The sequence below is a fragment of the Lactuca sativa genome, chromosome 7, assembly GCF_002870075.4.
Source record: "Lactuca sativa cultivar Salinas chromosome 7, Lsat_Salinas_v11, whole genome shotgun sequence".
Lineage (NCBI taxonomy): Eukaryota > Viridiplantae > Streptophyta > Magnoliopsida > Asterales > Asteraceae > Lactuca > Lactuca sativa.
In genome coordinates, this window is record NC_056629.2 from 62750169 (window position 1) to 62766773 (window position 16605).

A 16605-nucleotide genomic window follows, 5' to 3' on the forward strand; every position below is an offset into this window, starting at 1 on the left:
GCCAACCATGATTGCAAACATGGTTGGGGGTCAAGACTTCGTATCTAGCACTTGGGGAGGGTCACAAGGCAGATTTGGGTTGCTTTTGCACCCAAGGAAGGCCCCTTGCAACAAAAGAGCCATTTTAGAGCCTTTTTGGCTCAAAAATCCCATGCATGCACGTAAAGTTTGTAACTTTTCATGCTAGATCGAGCTTAGGGGCTTGGATCTATCATTTGGACAAGTGTTGTACATCAGAAATCGAGGATTTAGGGTGTGGACGACATCGACTCGGCGGGTCCGTTCTTGGGACTCAACGAGTCCAAGGCTTTGAGTCCCATATCTGTTGAGGGTCAAAGGACTCAACTGGGTGTTAGAAGAGTTGTAGCAGGATAGAGAGAGTGACCCAATGCATTGGACTTAGTTTTAGACCTGGATTTCATGGGACTCGAGGAGTGCTAGAACAGACTCGGCGAGTCCAAGGAAGTCTTCTTATGTTTGAAGATGAACTCGACGAGTTGTTCATACAACTAAGCGAGTCAAGGTTAGGACTTGTTCATCAGATGAAGGTGAACTCGATGAGTGTTCATCCGACTCGGCGAGTCGGAAGAAGGTTCATTGATGTTCGTAAAGGAGGGGAACTCGTCAAGTTGTTGCCAAACACAACGAGTCAAGTCGTGGATAAGGACGAGTAAAGGAAAGGGACTCGACGAGTTGATGGCCCAACTCGGCGAGTCGGGTCATCTGGAAGTTGACTTTGACTTGGACTTGGTTGGGGGTAAAATAGTCATTTTACCCTAAGAGTAGATATCAGTTTCTAACTGAGTGTTCTGTGGGGATTGTAGCCGGAGGATTTCCGGAGCAGCAGCAGACAGAGGTTTCTCGCACAGATTATCAGCAGCTACTCGTACGAGGTGAGTTACCTTCCAGTAGTGGTGGGTCTACGGCCACAACGCCGGCCCACCAGTAGGAGTTGTATGATTAGATGATTGTCTTTGTGATATCATCTAGGTTTGCTACTACCTGATATGTTATATGCTGACATGATATGTTATATGTGATAGTAGTAGAGTTCGGTTGTTAGGACCGAAGGGTAGGTTAGACACCCCAGATATGTCTAACAGTATGTGATGATATGTTTATATGCTAGCATGATACGTTATATGTGATAGTGGTAGTAGGAAGGGAATAGTCCCCAAGTTCGGTTGTTAGGACCGAAGGGTAGTTCGGACACCCCATATATGTATGATAGTATGTTTACGTTATGATATATGTGATAGTAGCAGTAGGGGGTGGAATAGTCCTCGAGGGTCGGTTGTTAGGACCGACGGGTAGGTCAACACCCCAAAATGGCTTGACATGGGTAGGACGGCACCCCAGAATGGCCGTACGGGTGGGTCGGCACCCCATAATGGCCGTACAGGTAGGTCGGCACCCCAGAATGGCCCGACAGTATGTATGTTATGTGATTGTATGGTATGTGGTACGATGGGGGAACTCACTAAGCTTCGTGCTTACAGTTTACAGTTTTTGGTTTCAGGTACCTCTTCAGCGAACGGGAAGGAGCTAGCGCGGTAGCGGCACATCATACACACACTCTTTGTTTTTCCGCACTATGGATATTCTGGGATTGTACTCTGACATGTTACTACTTTTATGACTTGGGTTTTCAGACATGATACATTGTTTTATGAAACGATGTGATTTCACAGTATTTTCTTATGAATGTTTTATGAGTCAGCTAAACAAAAATGAAATTTTTGGACTTGAAAATTGGGTCGTTACAAGTTAGGATCAGAGCCCTGGTTTGAGGGATTCGAACACACCCTTGGGGGTTTCTGGACTCAAATCGAGGGATTAAAAGATTTTTACAAGAAAAATGGTTTCCTAAAAGCTAAGATAAAAGAGTTTTGGGAAAGAATAAAGTGTGTGTTGTGCGCGACCGGTCGAGTTCAAGTAAGTGTTACCAAAAGTACCCATACAAGTTATATTATGTTTATCAGTTTCAGTAGAACACCATGCTACAATAGGACTAAGGATCTAGGAATGATGCCTTATGTGCTCCAACTTATGAGAATTGCATGCTAGTATTGAGTAGACAGTAGTAGGATAGCCTGTTTAGGTTATGCCTGGTAGTATGAGCTCAACATTGTATGCTGGTACAGTTTCTCGTTAGGAGAATAGAGTTGCTTGAGTAGTTTCCTGTGTCCGAATGTTACTTGCTTCGTGCTTGTAGGGCTCTGAATGATGGGAGTTAGCCATTAGGTGAGTACATCGCGTCACATGTGATTAGGGTTGAATAATCTCAGAGTGGTGGATTTGGCCCTATTGCGCAGCTCTTGTTTGAGTCTAACCGTTGTAGGGACGAGTCTTTTACTTGAAGGATTATATGAGCCTCGTTACATGTGATGGTATTCAGGTGATGGATAGTTGGCATCACAAGGAATCCTTTAGCAGCTGAGGACCGGTTTGGGAGGAGTCAGAGGTTCCCTAGGGTAAGCCTAGGATGAGAGTAGCAGAGATCATCAGTGGTAAAAGGGACTAGGTGGAGTCAAGGCAGTCCTTAAGGAAAGTACGGATAGATGTGGAAGGTAGTATGTGATGGGTTTGAGCCATAAGAACATTCCTATGTGCACATGCAAACCCTAATGTGTGGATCTAGGTTTCTCTAATGAACATGTTTTTCATCCAAGACTTACAAACCCTAGATCTATGATATACAATTCGAAATTGACAAGACAAAGTAGATCTATATGATTACCTCTTTCTTGGAAGCTTGAATCTTGTTATCCTTGGAGCTTAGAGTCATAATTGTCACTCCTCTAATGGCTTACAAACACCAAGAAGCAAGAGGATGATATGGAGAGAGGTTGAGGGCACAAAATCGTCTCTAGGAACTCCTTAGGGTTTCTGGTGGTCGATTTCTGTAGCCCTGGGTCCTTTAAATACATAAGCTGCTAGGGTTACAGCCTGAAACCCTAATTGGATTACTTAGGCCCTAAGCAGTCCTAGGATCCTTCTAGATTAGGGATTGGATGATTTCAAGGAGCCCATGCACCTTATTTTCGTCCACCCCATAATCCATAAGGATCCACAGCCCAAAACCAACTATCACACAATTGACAGTTCTAGTCCCATTTATTTAATTAATCTCTTTTAGCCACACAATTAATTCTTGTCTAATATTAATTAAACTATATGATTTCTCTTTTAATATATTAATCATATAATATATTAATAAATCATAATAAACTATTTATTTATAAATCATCTTATCATGTTGCTCTGGTGAAGGCAACCCAAAAGGACCATGCACAACTGGGTCAATTGCTTACCAAATATAGTTACAGGCTTAGACACTAATCCAACAGTCTCGCAGTTGGATAAGTCTAGTAACTATAATGTAAGTATATTCGGATTAGCAATCGTAGCTCTCAAAGACGTTGTCGAAATCTGATCTTATCAGTAACCTGTCCTTTAGATATGGGATCGTACAGTCCTCTGTTCTAGATATCGTGCGGACAATCACATGGAACATAGTCATACTTATTGTCCAGAAGTTTTTTTTTCTCAATCTCAGATTCATTTGACATAGAACTTAATTGAACACATCAATTCAGTCCTGACCGGGCCCGACACATAAGTCAAATCAAATCATCGAAGGGCCCTGATATCGCTTTAACCCTCTTAGAATTGAGGAAGGATGAGGCAAGACCAAGGAACTTGTGATGGATGTGATCCCTCTAGATGTACCAGTATCACTAACGATTGTCATGATGTATTGCAGAATGGTGGTACTACATTCGAGGCCAGTAGTTGGTAGCTCAGGAGAGGGATCGGGTTTGGGATCAGGCTCCGAACCAGTGGATGAGAAGCTACGCGAGTTCATCACGTCTGAGATCACTCGAGGCATCCTTGATGTGACCCCAGTCATCTTTGGGTCGATCAAGGAAGGGATTGTCGAGTTGATGGAGGATCGCCTTAGGGCGTTCAGGAGTGACATGGCGACCAGCCAGTCAGGATCCCACACACTATCCTTTAAGGACTTCAGGGGCAGTGGCACGCCGGACTTCCACGGGGCGAAGGACCCCATTGCTGCCAGATAATGGATTGCGGGCATTGACTCTGCACAGTTTACCAGCTTTTGCCCCGAGGGGTTGAATGTGAGATATGCAGCAGGGTGCTTGAGAGACAGAGCTAGAGATTGGTGGGAGTCTGTTGGTGACTCATTGGGAGCCTTGGCTGTTGAGGCTATGACCTGGTCAGACTTTGTGACCAGATTTAGGGCGGAGTTTGCACCAGTTGTAGAGCTTCAGCAGCTGGCCAGAAAATTTTTGGACATGAGACAGACTACGGAGACTGTGGCAGAGATCACCGCCAAGTTCTGGGAGAGGGCGTTGCTGGTGCTCCAGTATGCGGGAGATGAGGGCATGAGGAGGACCCACTATCATGACGTGCTGCAAGCCGACATTCGGGAGCATGTTAGTTTTTCAGATTGCCCTACCCTGGAGTCCATGATTGCCAGGGCAAGGGAGAAGGAGATCTATCTGGAGCATGTCCGGAAAAGGAAGGTAGAGGAGGGGCAGACGACTGGGGCTTTGGGGAAGAAGCCTAAGGGATCAGATGGTAGGCCAAAAGGCCAGAAAGGACCAGGCCGTTGTAGGAAATGCAGTAGGTCACATGAGGGGGCGTGTAGATTGGGATCGTCGGGTTGCTACAAGTGCGGCAAGATGGGGCACTTCAGCAGGGATTGCACCACCCCTGTGCCGGTTATTCAGACATCTGAGTTCCTGTGTTTCCACTGCAACCAGAGGGGCCACAAGAAGGCCAACTCAGTTGACAGCAACAGCGCCAGTGAAGGCGCCAACTCCAGTGACCTTGCGGATTACTGATGGCCGGCAGGCCAAGGCTGAGGCTCCAGTGGTGAGGAGCCGGGCCTTCCAGTTGACTACCGAGGAGGCACGCGCTGCACCCGATGTGGTGACGAGTATGACTTCTTATTTATTCTATTATGATATGTTGCTGTGATTTTGATATGTTATGTATGTGCTATGTTTAGGATCGTTCCATGTGAACGGTATCCCAGTTCATGTATTTTTTGATTCGGGCGCTACCCGATCATTTGTCTCTCTTGCGCTTAGCAAGAAGTTTCCTGAGTCTTCGGGAATGTTGGATTTCCCTTTAGAGGTCGAGATTGCGGATAACCGGTCGGTGTGAGCATCAGAGTCTTCTAAGATTGTGTTTTGAGATTGTTCGAGGAGCGTTACCTGGCAGACTTGGTTCCCATACCCTTGCGGGGGAACAATGTTATTATCAGCATGGATTGGCTAAGCCCCAATGGGGCAGTGATAGATTGCGCACCGCAGTTGGTGCGAGTCAGGACCCCAGGAGGGGGAGAGTTAGTGATTCAGGGTGAGAGGCCACAACGAGGGCCAACTTTGTGTTTGGCAGCAAGGGCAAGGCGTTACCTTCAGCAGGGTTGCATAGGATATGTCGCTTATGTCATGGACACCCGGGAGGCGGGAAAGGCGACAGTGGGCGATGTGCCCGTGGTACGAGAGTTTGCGGATGTATTCCTCGAGGAGTTGCCTGGGATACCTCCGGAGTGACAGGTGGAGTTCAGGATCGACCTAGTCCCTGGTGCGACTCTGATAGCCAAGGCACCGTATCGGTTGGCTCCTCCTGAGATGCAGAAGTTGTCTACACAACTGCAGGAGCGGTTGGACAAGGGATTCATTAGACCGGGTAGTTCTCTCTGGGGAACCCCAATTTTGTTTGTGAAGAAGAAGGACGGGTCGTATCGGATGTGTATAGATTATCGGGAGCTAAATAAGGTAACGGTGAAGAACTGTTACCCACTCTCGAGGATTGATGACCTCTTTGACCAGCTACAGGGAGCATCTTAGTTCTCCAAGGTTGATATGCGTTCAGGATATCATCAGACGAGGGTCGGAGAGGAGGATGTACAGAAGACTACATTCCGGACGCGCTATGGCCACTATGAGTTCGTGGTGATGCCTTTCGGTGTCACCAATGCTCCTGCCGTGTTCATGGATCTCATGAACCGCATGTGCAGACCAATGTTGGATCGGTCTGTGATAGTTTTCATCGATGATATCTTGGTCTATTCCAAGACGCAGGAGGAGCACGAGGAGCATCTGCGACAAGTCCTGGAAACTTTGAAAAGGGAGAACTTGTATGCTAAGTTCTCCAAGTGTGAGTTTTGGTTGCGCGAGGTGCAGTTTCTTGGGCACCTTGTCAACCAGAACGGGATTTCGGTAGATCCGGCCAAAGTGGAGGCCGTGATGAGATGGGAGCTTCCGAGGTCTCCATCTGAGATTCGGAGTTTCCTAGGATTAGCCGGCTACTACCGGAGATTCATCCAAGATTTCTCCAAGATAGTCGTACCCCTGACCAGGCTAATGAGGAAGGCCATGGTCTTTCGTTGGGGGTCTGAGCAGCAGGCTGCATTCGAGACTTTGAGGCAGAGATTGTGCGAGGCGCCAATCTTAGCCCTGCCAGAGGGCATGGAGGATTTCGTCGTGTACTGTGACGCGTCCATCTCGGGATTGGGCGCAGTATTGATGCAGAGAGGGCATGTCATTGCTTACGCTTCGAGGCAGCTGAAGCCTCACAAGGCGAACTACCCGCCGCATTATTTGGAGCTGGGGGGTGTTGTGTTTACCCTCAAGATTTGGCGTCATTACCTATATGGGGTTCGTTGTATGATTTACACGAACCAAAAGAGCTTGAGGTATCTCATGGATCAGCCAAATCTGAATATGAGGCAGCGTCGGTGGCTTGATGTGGTAAAGGATTATGACTGTGAGATCCTCTACCACCCGGGGAAGGCCAATGTGGTGGCCGACGCGCATAGCCGCAAGGCAGCGCCGATCAGGGATATCTGCCTGAGGATGACAGTGGTGACTCCGTTGTTGGAGCGGATTCGGGAGGCCCATCAGGAGGCCATGAAGGAGGAACATCGGAAGAGCGAGCAGATTGTGGGGCAGGTTTCCTCCTTCAACTATGACACTCGAGGATTACTGACACTACACCGTAGGGTGTGGACTGTGGGTGCCATACCGCGGGGGTGTGCGCCAAGTTCTTATGGAGGAGGTGCACAAATATCGATTCTCTATTCATCCCGGGCGACAAAGATGTATAGGGATCTTCGTCTGGACTATTAGTGGCCCTACATGAAGCGGGAAGTAGCATTGTACGTGGAGCGGTGCTTGACCTGCAGGAAGGTCAAGGCCGAGCACCAGAGGCCACACGGCAAGATGCAGCCGTTGGATATCCTGCTGTGGAAATGGGAAGACGTTACGATGGATTTTATCACAAAGCTTCCCAGGACCGCGCGGGGAGTGGATTCGAATTGGGTCATCGTCGATCGATTGACCAAGAGCGCTCATTTTATTCCAATCCAGGAGGGCATTTTGGCAGAAAAGTTGGCCGACATCTATATCAGAGAGGTAGTGGCATGGCACGGGGTGCCAGTATCGGTGATTTCAGACAGGGATGTGCGGCTCATTTCCAGGTTTTGGAGGAAGTTTCATGACAAGCTGGGTACTCGTCTACATTTTAGCACCGCCTTTCACCCACTGACGGGTGGTCAGAGCAAGCGGACCATCCAAACATTAGAGGATATGCTGCGGGCATGTGTTTTAGACTTCGGAGGTAGCTGGGATACCTACCTTCCGTTGGCGGAGTTCTCATATAATAATAGCTATCATGCGAGTATTGACCGTCCTCCCTTCGAGATGTTATACGGGAGGAAGTGCAGAACCCTGATATGTTGGGGTGAGGTTGGCCAGAGGGTCATGGGGAACACCGAAGTGGTGCTCAAGATGAAAGAGAGGATTTAGCAAGTTCGGAGCAGACTTCAGACTACTCAGAGTCGACAGAAAAGTTATGCCGACAAGCGCCGATCGAACCTGGAGTTTCAGGTCGAGGATATGGTTCTCCTGAAGGTGTCGCCATGGAAGGGCGTCATCCGATTCAGGAAATGGGGCAAGTTGAGCCCCAGGTACATTGGACCGTTCAGGGTATTAGCCCGGGTGAGCAAGGTGGCATATAGGTTGGATCTGCCAGCCGAAATCAGCCAGATCCACAACACTTTCCACGCCTCCCAGCTGCGGAAGTGCCTGGTAGACGACTCAGCAGTGGTACCCTTAGAGGATATTTAGGTCAATGACAGCCTGAATTACATCGAGCGACCTGTGGCAATCCTCAACCGGAAGTCGAAGGATCTGAGGAAGAAGAGAGTGGAGCTCGTGAAGGTGCAATGGTAGCACCAGAAGGGCTCAGAATGGACTTGGGAGCTGGTGGATGAGATGATGGAGCATTACCCAGAGCTGTTCCGGGAACAAGCAGCAGACTTCGAGGACGAAGTCTAAAATAAGTGGGGGATTTTGTAACACCTGATTCTTGGTATGTATCTTATTTAAGTAATTTTGCATTTTTGGCCTGGGACTCGGCGAGTTGAAGGCCCAACTCGCCGAGTAGAAGCGGGATGAGACACGAGATTTAAATGATGGACTCATCGAGTCGGGTCCCGGACTCGACGAGTAGGCTCTGACTAGACAAAACCCTAATATGAGGGTTTGCACCCTATTTAAACAACCTTATACAGCCTCCATCGCCCCTTTAGGCTCCCATAAACCCTCCATAGCAAACCCTAAGTGTTTTGGTGCAAGATCTAAGGCTTTTGAGTGATTTTTGTGGGTTTTGACCTCAAGGAAGAAGGAAGAGCATAGAAGGATCAAGAGGATACTGAAGGATTCGAGTTTGGTTCATCATTTGCAGTCTTTGAAAGGTATAAAGTATGTACCTTGCTTGCTTGTTTGTTAGATCCCTTTTTGGGAAGGATTTAGGGCTTTTTAAGCCGTATGATCTAGCACTTGGGGAGGGTCACAAGGCAGATTTGGGTTGCTTTTGCACCCAAGGAAGGCCCCATGCAACAAAAGAGCCATTTTAGAGCCTTTTTGGCTCAAAAGTCCCATGCATGCACGTAAAGTTCGTAACTTTACGTGCTAGATTGAGCTTAGGGGCTTGGATCTATCATTTGGACAAGTGTTGTACATCAGAAATCGAGGATTTAGGGTGTGGACGTCATCGACTTGGCGGGTCCGTTCTTGGGACTCAACGAGTCCAAGGCTTTGAGTCCCATATCTGTTGAGGGTCAAAGGACTCAGTTGGGTGTTAGAAGGGTTGTAGCAGGACAGAGAAAGTGACCCAACGTATTGGACTTAGTTTTAGACCTCGAGTTCATGGGACTCGACGAGTGCTAGAACAGACTCGGCAAGTCCAAGGCAATCTTCTTATGTTTGAAGATGAACTCGACGAGTTGTTCATACAACTCAGCAAGTCAAGGTTCATTGATGTTTGTAAAGGGACTCGACCAGTGTTCATCCGACTCGGTGAGTCGGAAGAAGGTTCATTGATGTTTGTAAAGGAGGGGAACTCGTCGATTCGTTGCCAAACTCGACGAGTCGAGTCGTGGATAAGGACGAGTAAAGGAAAGGGACTCGACGAGTTTACGGCCCAACTCGATGAGTCGGGTCAGCTGGAAGTTGACTATGACTTGCACTTGGTTGGGGGTAAAATAGTCACTAAGCTTCGGGCTTACATTTTCATTTTTGGTTTCAGGTACATCCGATGACCGTGGGAAGGCGAATGTGTGATCGTACAGCTCCTCACATTTTATGATTTTGATTTCTGGGATACTCTGACATGAAAATATTTTGAAACCACTTTGTATTAATTAATGGTTTTTAATTGGTTGAAAAAGTTTTAAATTGGCTCAAATTTTATGGATGTTACTGACAATCCATGTAAATGTGAAATTACACTACATCTTAGATGGTGATAAGAATTTGGAATTGTGAATCGAGTGTTGTTGGAAGTAATGTCTAGTCGATCTGCTCATAAAGAAAGGACCATCGAGAGGCATAATATGCATGTTCATGACTGATGTTATCTAGTTTAAGTGGTTAGTGGACTACTTGAAACATTATACAATGAATAAAATTAATCATAATTTGTATGGTGATTAAATGGGTATGATACAATAGTTAATTAATTTATTATTGTGTTTCACTTTTCATGTTTTACTTCCCTAAGTAATTTTGATATTATTCAAAATTCCACAGTCATTCATACTTTTAGAAGTAAGTAGTGAGTTAAGACTATCATGAATTGATTGTAGATTGTTGATTGAGGTAAAGAAATTGCAATTGAAATTCCTACAATATTCATCAGTACTTTGAAAATATAAATTTTAAATATTTAATACATCCATGCTTAGAGATTACTTCATGGATTCAATCACAAGTAATTCTAAGACAATAATATATTCTATTCTTAAAACATAGATATATAGTTCATTGTCTACAGATCAGTTGTGCATTGGTTTGCTCAAACGTATCTCGTAACTGGATGTTATAAAGGGTTATTCCATGTATGATTTGATACGTAAATTGTATGACTATATAGTCAATGTAATTCATTCCTTTTACCAAAATAAGGAAAAGCAATATCTATGGGCCCCTCGGTGATTTGAGTTAATCTATGAAAAACTAGGCGCCTGGTCCGGTCTAAATTGATGTGTTTGATTTTGTAATCTAATTTGATCACAAATTGGGAAATTAGGTAACATAAAGAATGAACATGAGTTTGATCATTTAATCCATGACCCAGTTCATACGATATCTTGTAGAACGAATGGACAGAGTTGATTTGAATCAGAGTTTGGCAGTGGCTTTGGAAAACACTCTTTGCGGTTTAATTCAAGGTTTATACTTGAAATTGTAGCTACAGACTTATCCAAGTAGGAGACTGTTGCATTAAGGTGTCTAAGTCAATAACTAAATTGGTATGTTCTTGAATTAGAAGCAAAGTCCTTTTTGGGTTGCCCTCAAAACAAGTATTTGGATAGAATGACTTTTGGAGGAAGAGACTGAACTGATAATTTATTATATGATTAATAAATTGGAATAAATAGTTTATTAATATATTATATGATTAATATATTAATAATAAATAATAATAATTAATGTGAAATTAATCAGAAATTAATTGGAATTAATTTTGGGATTAATTGAATTGATTAAAAGTGAAGGGACTGTTTGGTTATTTATTGAAAGTTTAGGCAGAAAAACTCTAGAACCCCATGGGATGGGGTGAATGAAATTTGGCTAGGAATAACCTAAAATTTTCTTTTATGAGGCTTAAGATAAGGAGATAAGGCAACCTGATTATTATTTTATGTAATTTGGGCCTTATCCCAAAAACCCTAGCTTTAGCCTCAAGTTTCATTCAACTATATAAATACCTCCCTGGCTCTTATTATTTGGTCCAAAATATAGACTCTTTGAAGAGCCGAAATTCTCCTCTAGCCTCCTATCTTCTCAAGTCTTTTTGCTACTAAGGTTTTAGGTACAAGCCATTAGAGGCATCCATTCCTTTGGTGCTAGCTTTTCAAGATTTTGAAGAAGGATTCTGCTTTGATTATATGCAATAATAATCAAAATCTATGTAACCATAATTTTATGTAAATTTCGATTTCATAGCCTCTCTCCTAGGGTTTCTAGATATTCATAGTTAGTTGCTATTAATAGAGAAAACATAGATCCTTTCTAGGTTGCATGCGAACTTAAGGGTTAAGTGTTTTTCCGCTCTCATGTATTTTATAACCTAGAAATCCCATCAAATCATTCAATGTTATTGGATTAGCGAAAGATCTAGCCTTTGTTATCTGATTTCCATAGTTGCTGCTCAGTTATAACTTTATAGGTCGTTTTGTGTTCAGAGCGCCTGCTCGTTGGTTAGATTGTTGATAGTGTCTGGGTAGTTATTCGGGTGAGTTTTCTCACTATACTATATAATGCAATATGTGTCCTTGTATGCTAGGATGTGGTTATAATATAGTATGTTGTTAGGTAGGTAGACTTGTAGACTGTACTTGTGATGCTGAGTTGGCTGGTTATTTGTATTATGTGTATGTCGACATATTTGTAACAGGCTGATGTGTTCCACCTTTGTGCGGAAGGACAAAATACGGGAAAAATAGCTTTATGTTGAGGGCCAAGGGGTGAGTTGATGACAAGATCAACATTAAGCTATGTGAGTCTAGACACTCACAAGGAGGTGAGCTGATGACAAGATCAACTAAAGTGTTGTAAGCCTAGATACTCGATATTGTTCAAGCGGACTAGTTTTTAGCACAAAATCCTTGATTGTATACTTTTATGTGTATTGTTGTATATGGTATCTTTGGAAACTCACTAAGCTTTATCTTACAGTTTTTGATTAACTCTTTTTTAGATATTTCATTAGATCGGGAGGAAGGGCAATGCTTGACTACACACGCACATCGACATCATGTTTGAGATTTTTGCATGTTTTATTTATACTAAGATTTGAATAGTTATAAAAAACGCATCATAATCTTATCACGACTAAAAATTTCTTTTAAACACATTACTAAAACCATATTTATAAAAACCGCATCATAAGTCATAACATAATTTCCGGGTATTAATCCAAAACATAATCTTATTATCAGAGTAAACATTCTCAGGCTAACTGACTATGGTGTGTGCACTGCAATCCCTCCGAGCTCCTCTTTTGAAAACTGAGTACCTGAAACCAAAAACTGAAACCGTAAGCACGAAGCTTAGTGAGCTCCCCCAAACTATCACGTAACATACAATACATATAAATCACATACTAAGCCTTGCCCACTGCATCAGACCGAAGTCCGAAAACTGCATCGGACCGAAGTCCGGAACTGACTAGGACCTTGTCCCCTGCATCGGACCGGTGTCCGGAACTAGCTGCATCAGAACGAAGTCCGGAACTAACTACATCGGACCAAAGTCCGGAACTGACTGATCATAGTATAGCATAAACACATATCAACTAGCATAACACATATCATCTAGCATAAGCAGACTAACTGGGGCCTTGCCCCCTGCATCAGATCGGAGTCCGGAAACTGACTGGGACCTTGTCCCTTGCATCGGACCGAAGTCCGGAAGCTGACTGAACATAGCATAACATAAACATATCAACTAGCATGAACACATATACTGCATACTGCATCAGACCGAAGTCCGGAAACTACTGCTAGCTAAATGGGCCGGCATTGTGGCCTTAGACCCGTTCCTACTGGAAGGAAACTCACATGAACTGCTACGCTCTGCTGATAACCCTCTGGCTGTTAACCGACCACCTTCTGAGCCGCTGCTCCTCTAGCTCTCTGAGTTACCAATATCAAAATGATACTTAGTCTGACAGTCCTTCAAAAGTCAACTAAGTTAACTCTGGTCAAAGTCAAAGTCTTGGTCACAGTCAACCTTCCAGGTTGACCCTACTCGCTGAGTCAGCCTACTGACCCGCCGAGTTCATAAGCTCTGAAATCCCTTTCATTCGCGACTCGACTCGCTGAGTCAGACCATGACTCGCCGAGTCTACTGATTTCCGAGTCCTGACCTGTCCAACTCACTGGGTCCCCACTCAACTCACTGATCCGATTCTTAACTCGAAGGGTTGGGTTTCGCGACTTGACTCGCCGAGTCCAAGGCAATCTTCAACAGACTCGACGAGTTGTTCATCCAACTCGTCGTGTCCCTCCTAATCTTTATGCTACTCACCGAGTCCACTCGGAGGACTCGCCGAGTCTATTCAGTCCTTCATACATACAGAGGCTTTTTGAGTCATGCAGTGACTCCAAACTGCAGATCTACTCTTCCAAAGCCTATTCCCCATGAAAAGTTGCAACCTTTACGTGTAGCTAAGGAGATCTAGGCTCAAAACATTCTAGGGCTAGGTTTGAGATAGAAGGGCTTCACCAACTACTCAATAACTGATGCTTTACAACATTTAGGACCTTCCCAACACTAGATCTGAAGTGGCAACCTCATATCCAAGCCCCAAACCCGAAATGGATCTCAAACAACCATAAAACCCCCAAGTCTTATAACAAAAATGGACCTAGATGCAAAGGAGGGAAGATAACAGCTTAGTACCTCCAAGATGAGCACAAACTGAAATAGTTCACGGATTTACACATTTCCTTTGAAGCAACCCTCTTGATCTTCAAGTTCCTTTCAAAGATTCCCTCCTCCAAAGCTATTTTCTCTCAAATGATGGAAGCCCACACGAAATCCAGGATTTACAGGCTCTCTAGGATGATATAGAGGCTGAGGAAGGGACATAACATCCTTTATATAGGGTACAACTCCCAGAGTTAGGGTTTCTCTCTTCAGACTGGACTCGTCAAGTCCATTCTCCGACTCGCCGAGTCGGTCACTTACTCCTCGATCTGGATCCCGCTCGGACTCGTCGAGTCCCTTCCTGGACTCGACGAGTTGACCCTTTAACTTAGGGTTTTCATTCCTTTCTTATTTTGGTTGTTACATAAAATATGAGAGAAATTAAGGCCTTACGATGGAGGGGATACAATAAATAGCCTGATGGTTGATGATGGTGGTAAGGTGGTGGAGGAGCAGGAAAAGCGTGAAGAGCGTGGTGGCGACGAACAAAGTATCAATGGGTGGTCTGGTGGATCAAAGTTAGAGATAAATTTTCCCACATTAAAGGAGATATGCATATGCCTTAACGAGTTTGTATTCCTATAAATAGTGAAATCCCACCAAAGTAAACCCTCACCAACACCATCTTACGAATATGCATGGTTAGAAGTAGGAGCATTAACAACTCATCATAAAATTCTCTATGTTTCCATTGATCTCATAAAAGATTAGGTGGCTTGTCATAGGTCTAGTCAGAATACACTTGTAGGATCACATTCTTATTGAAACTTCTCTACAAAGTCAATGACACTCTCACGTACTTGTGATGTCCTTCACACGTAACCATATCATAGAGGGTGAGTGATGTATTTTTTTTACTGGTAGTGCTAGTTGTGTCGTATAATCAAGAGAGACAAGGGCACCATTTTTATTGGTAGTAGTGTCGGTGAACTCATTGTAGGTGATAAAGTGATAAAAAGGGATGGAGAAAGGAACGTTGGGTGGATGGGGTTGAAACTGTATTTTGTTAAAGGGAATATGACTTATTAAGGTAATTAACTTTTCGGTATGTTCACATCTGGGTAACTATTTTTTTTATACATATCTAGGTAACAAACTTGTTGGAAGTGTTCACATAAGACCATTATGACCTGCTATAGCAGGTTAAATCCTAGATGTGAACACTTTCAACAAGTTCGTTACCTAGATGTGTACAAAAAAAAATAGTTATCTAAATATGAACAACACGAAAAGTAAAAATTAAATTACACGAATGGTCCCTGTGGTTTGCGGTAATTTGTGTTTTTGGTCCCTAACTTATTTTTTTTAACTTGGATGATCCTTACTGTTTTTTTTGTTGCGTGTTTGGTCCCTGTCTTACCTAAAAAGACTATTGTGCCCTTATTAATTTATTTTTTAATTAAATTTCTTATTTATGTATTTATTTTTTACATATTTTAAAAACTTAACATACCACACATATTTGTATCTCCTCGGATGATCCATACTGTTTATTTTTAATTAATTTATTTTTTTTAACTCGGATGATCCCTACTGTTTATTTTTGTTACGCATTTGCTCTCTGTCTTACCTAAAAAGACTATTATTCTCATATTAATTTTTTTAATTAATGTTTTTATTAATGTATTTATTTTTAATATATTTAAAAATATTAACATACCCCACATATATGTATCTCCTCACCGTAAACCTGAAACAACATTTGAGAAATTTAATTTGGGTCTTACCCGTCACCATCTCATATCTCATTCTCCCCAACTTCTATTTCTTTTCCATCTTTAGTAACATCGACGTCTTCACCATCCTTCTTTTTGGTACTTCAACTCTGGCGAACCAACACCATAACCTACTGTCTCTTCATCTTTAGTGGGTTGTGGTGTTGATTCGACAAAGTTAAAGGACCGAAAAAAGAAGTGATGATGAAGACGTCGATATCACTAAAGATGAAAAATAAATAGAAGTTGAGAAGGATGAAAGATGAGATAGTGTCTACTAATTTTTCTTAAATATATAAAGCATAAGTACATAAACAAGAAAATTAATAAGGGCACAATAGTCTTTTTAGGTAAGACAGAGACCAAGTTCGTAACAAAGTTAAACAATAGGGACCATCCGAGTTAAAAAAAATAAATTAATTAAAAAATAAACAGTATGGATCATCCGAGAAGATACAAATATGTGTGGTCTATTAATTTTTTTAAATATGTAAAAAATAAATACATAAATAAGAAAATTAATTAAAAAATAAATAAATAAGGGCACAATAGTCTTTTTAGGTAAAACAGAGACCAAACGTGCAACAAAAATAAACACTAAGGACCATCCAAGTTAAAAAAATAAGTTAGGGACCAAAAACACAAATTCCCCTAAACCATAGGGACCATTCGTGTAATTTAATTTTTACTTTTCGTTTTGTTCATATTTGGGTAACTATTTTTTATACACATCTAGGTAACAAACTTGTTGAAAGCGTTAATATATAAGATTTCATATTCCTTTTGTTAAAACCATACGATCCACCCTTATTTTTTTAACTCAAGGACCAAAACTATGAACTAAAGGGGTCAAA